We start from the raw sequence: 5118 nt of genomic DNA, 5'->3' as shown, positions 1-5118 counted from the left end.
CCATAATACATTTTATGCCACTGTTATGTATAAAGTGATACAAAAATCTGTAATTTGCCTCTGAATACTATCAAAAGGCACAAGTGGTATATTATAGTACAGTGGGTGGCCTATTACTGATAGATACAACACATCCATTTTACTGATTTGTATGGGCCCTAATACACGTTACACTACTAATTGACTTGAGCTTTATCTTGATGCTTTATTGGCTGACCATTAACCTAATTTTTTTTTCGTTTTCTAAAAGTAGATTGCTAATATAATCAATAATACTAATAAAAAAATCATAGTAATCAGTCAAGCATTTTGTGCAGTTTGGTGCAAGAAATTGGACAGAAGACCTTCCTTGTAGCTACATTCCTGTTAGTGGTCCCCCTCCTTTTTTAATACAACAAATGTCCAGAGCACACAATTGATTTGGTGGAGACAAAACAGTAACAGTCACAATATGTTCTGATGACAGCTGATTTACTTGTGAGATCTGTTGTAACAAAATGTTGCTAATGATTGGAACAGATGGACAGAAATACGGCAGAATGCTAGAATGTGAGAGAAGTTAAAGGTCAACACAAGCACGCTAAATGATTTTTAAGGACTGTGCTGGCCATTTACCATAAACAAAAGGGAAAGGATGTCTAAAAATTAGTTTTCGCAATGTTTGACAAAGTAAAAGTATTCTTAAGTATCACATGTAGCATTGTCGAAGATATGTACTTAAGATAAAATCCAGTTCACAAATTTATGTGTGTGAGCCTACGTGGTGAAATGATAGAATTATTCCACCAAGTGTTAATTATAGTGATTAGACACCTAAGAACCAATCCCTAAAAAGAAAAAAAACGAAATCCCATGCACAAAAGCCTAGAAATACAGTTCAGAGCTGGAGAACAACGAATTGAATTGTAGAGTACATTCCCAAAAATGATGTGACATATTTATAATAGGAAATGTAGTATTTGATACTGTCCAATAGCTAAAATTATTTTATTCTTCTTGCATTTAAATCCTCATATCTCTTTCCAGAAGAAAGATTAACAAAGAACTTGGCATAAATTATAACCAGTTATTAGGAAGTGACAAAAATTATAAATCAGAGATCTTAGATAATTGTCTTATGGTATTTATGATACGTTTGTACTGCAAATTTTAATGCACAATTAGTGATATACTATTGTTTTTAGAAATTTAATTTGTTTTCAATGGGTTATCCAGGCTTATGGAAAAAAAGTAAGTAAGTAGTGGCATTATGAAATTTGTCAATTGTTATTTACCCCTTCACGAATTCCGCTGTACATACACGGCATAATTCGGAAGCAGGTGTATGGAGCAGGCTTGCCCCATACTCATGTGTTACAGTCAGAATCTGCCGCTAACAATCACAGGTTGTGTAAAGCATGGCCGACTGTTGTTAGCTTTTTGAATGCCACTGTCAAATTCTGACAGGAACATTTAACTCATGCCAGAATGGGGCACAACATTTTATGAGCCTATAGGCGCACCTGTGATATTATCATGGGTCGCTGATGGGTTGCTATAATGGCCGAGGGTCTGCTGGAGGCCTCAGTGCTTGTGGCTGGGCTTCAAAGGAGACCGTGATTTTTACTATATACAGCAATGCTATGGCATTTCTGTATCTTGCACAAGCGATCAGACAATCACAGGTTGTAGTTCTATAAAATGACTAACAAACATAGTGAAAAGTTAAAAATTAGAAAAAAAATATAAAAAACCATAAAAGTTCAAATCACTCCCTTTTTTCTTATTAAAAATAAAGATAATTTTTTTTAAAATAAATTACACATATGTGGTATTGCTGCTTTCATAAAAGCCAATCTATCAAAATCTAAAAATAACCTGAACGGTGAACATCATGAATTGAGTAATTTCAAGAACTCCAAAATTACTTTTTTTTCTAGTCTCTGCAATACCACAAAATATGCTGTAACAAAATTTCATATCTATATTTGAAACCAGAAGTTTGCATCCACTATCTAAAAAGACACATCTGCATGTTTTTTCTCACTGTCTGACATGAAATCAGAATAAACGTTTCCCATTTTAGATCAATTAGGAACCAAAATGATTTATATTTGCCAAATGCCAGAATAATGAGAGAGAGAATGTTTTAACACATTTTATTACGTTCTGCAAAGTGAAACGTTTTCATACACTCAGAGTACTATACGTTTAAACAATATGGAACAGCCCATATGATGATGTCATATATTTGGAAGCTTCTGGTTTATTGGCAACATCTGAGTTAAATATATGTATTTTAATGAACACCTGAAACACACTGCTTGTTTGTGTAGCATCATGGAAAAGTGAAAAGAAATCATGCAAGATCTCATTCTTGTGTGCAATTTCTCAATACCTGAAGGTATCTTGTTCATCTGTACATGCAATTATATGCAAGTACAAACAAGATGGGAATGTCCAGCCATCATACCACTCAGGAAGGAGACGGGTTCTGTGTACCAGAGATGAACGTGCTTTGGTCAGACATGTGCATATCAACCCAAGAACAAAAGCAAAAGACCTTGTGAAGATGCTGGCAGAAGCTGGTAATATTGTGTCATTATTCACAGTGAAACGAGTGCTGTATCAACATGGGCTTAAAGGCCACTCTGCCAGGAAGAAGCCATTACTCCACAAGAAATAAAAAAAAACAGATTAGTGTTTGCAAATGCATACAGGAACAAAGAGCATAATTTTTGGAGACATGTCCTGTGGTCTGACAAAACTAAAATTGGACTGTTTGGCCATAATGACCATTGTTACTTTTGGAGGAAAAAGGAAGAAGCTTTGAAGACTAAGAATACCATCCCAACTGTGAAACACTGGGGTGCCAACATTATGCTGTGAGGTTGTTTTGCTGCATTCTGATGCATTGGAATCAGCAAAGTTGGCTCTTTAGGATTATGGCTTTATCATCTGTGTTATGGTTGTGCTTTGGTAAGGATGATGCAAGTAGAACATCGATTCTCCCAGGTGAAGTGTAATATCTCCAAAGAAAGTGCTGATTGAAATTGCTGAGAGTCTTCATGTAACAACAATAAGTTACTCAAGACTCACTGCCATACAGAAGAGTCTGTTAATATATTGTTCACAAATAAACAGAAAAAAATAATAATCTCTAATTAACTCATATGTTGCCAATAAACCTATCAGAAGCCTCCAAAGACATTACATCATTAAATGGCTGTCATTACATCATTAAATGGCTGTCCCATTGTCATGGTTCATGCATGGCTCTGCCGTTCTTGAGCCGGTGCATGTAGCCTGCCTCTGGGGTTAAGGTCTTTTGGGAGGGACCTGTTCATTCTGGCCTTGTTCCGGGGTCATGTCACCATATCTTGGTGCTGCTGCCAGTGAAATTTCCAGCTCTGCTGTCTGCTCCGTTCCTGTGAGAAGCTCTCTGTTTCTTGTCCTACTACCCAGTACTGTTTGTCCTGACCTCCATTCACCTTGCCCGACCTTGCTTCCATTCCTCCCACCCAACCTGACCTCCCTCCCCCACGACCTGACCTGACCTCCGTTTCCCCAGCCTGCCCTGATCTCCATTTCTCGTGCCGTCCGTACCTCTGTCCCTCCTACCCGACCTTTCCTCCATACCTCCCTGTCCTTTGATCTCCTGTCCTGTCCCGTGTTCCACACGTCCTCCCCTGTGATTTCTTGCACTTCCGGTATCCGACCTCGGCTCTGTTCTTTGACTTTGGATAGTTTTCTCCTCGGTACAGATGTGACATCCCGGCATAAACCCTGACTGATCGACTATCCCTGCTCTTGTGTTAGCGACCTCTAGTAGGCATCTGTCTAACCACACTCAGGAGTTATTTTTCTACCCCTGCGCACCCTAGTGGTAGCTTGACACCCATATTGTTTAAAGACTTAGTGTATGTAAACTTTTGACTTTCAGAAAGTAATAAAAATGCCTTAAAACATTCTCTCTTATTATTCTGGGATTTGGGGAATATAAATAATTTTGGTAATCCTAATTGACCTAATGTAGTAAAGGTTTGATCTGATTTCATGTCAGATAGTGAGAAAACCATGCATATGTGTCTTTTTAGATAGTATATGTAAACATCTGGTTTGAACTGTACATATACTAAGGTTACTTATTTCACAACAATATCCTATTGACTCATATACAGTATATGAGGGGAGTTTGAACTCAAGTTATTTCATTTAATGCTTAATTAGTCCCTTAGCTGTTCTAAACAAGATGCTGATCTTTGCTCAGCTGGAGGATACCTATACTATGGGTGGTGAGACTAGCTTTCCAAAATCAGAGGGATAGGCTTCAATAAACCCCTACATTTTTATTTACTTATAAAGCACAATTCTTTATCACAGTGCTTTACAGACATCAACACTGTCCCCACAATCACAATCTAAGTTCCCTATCAGTATATCTTTGGAGTGTGGGAGGAAACCCACGCAAACATGAGGAGAGGATACAATCTCCTTGTAGATGTTGTCCTTGGTGGATTTGAACCTAGATCCTCAACACAGAAAGGCAAACTACTGAGCCACTGTGCTGAGCAAACCACTGCACCCTCTCAGAATTTATAGTTCTTTCTGCTTGTTTGTGGTCAACTATTGTCTGTGGGACTTTTTTCTTTAAATACATTTTAACATATATTTATGAATTCAGTGTCACGTCAAATTATGTTTACAGCATCTGGGATTTAGAGCTTATATTTCCAGAAGTTTAGCTGTAAAAGCAGGAGATTTTAAAGTTTAAAACAGACAGCATATTTATTGGATGTTGCAGTAGACTGGTAAAATTTTCCTATCCTTGGGTGGGTGCCAGAGAAGCTGTTACTATACTAAATTAGGTGTTTAAAGTACTGTGGTGGATATATCGTTCAAATGTAGTCAGTGGTTAAAGTTTACATTACATTACGTTTGAAGTAAGTCCTTAGTGTCTTAAAGTATCCAAAAGTTCAACTACTATATTGGTAAATTCAATTATTTGTGAAACAGTTAATACTACACAACTCTTGACACGTATTATACATTGTACATATATATATAAATATATACACACTCTGTATGTGTGTATATATATATATATATATATATATATATATATACACACGCACACAT

Source organism: Anomaloglossus baeobatrachus, chromosome 3 (assembly GCF_048569485.1).
Source record: "Anomaloglossus baeobatrachus isolate aAnoBae1 chromosome 3, aAnoBae1.hap1, whole genome shotgun sequence".
Lineage (NCBI taxonomy): Eukaryota > Metazoa > Chordata > Amphibia > Anura > Aromobatidae > Anomaloglossus > Anomaloglossus baeobatrachus.
Note: the sequence above shows the minus strand (reverse complement) of the source record.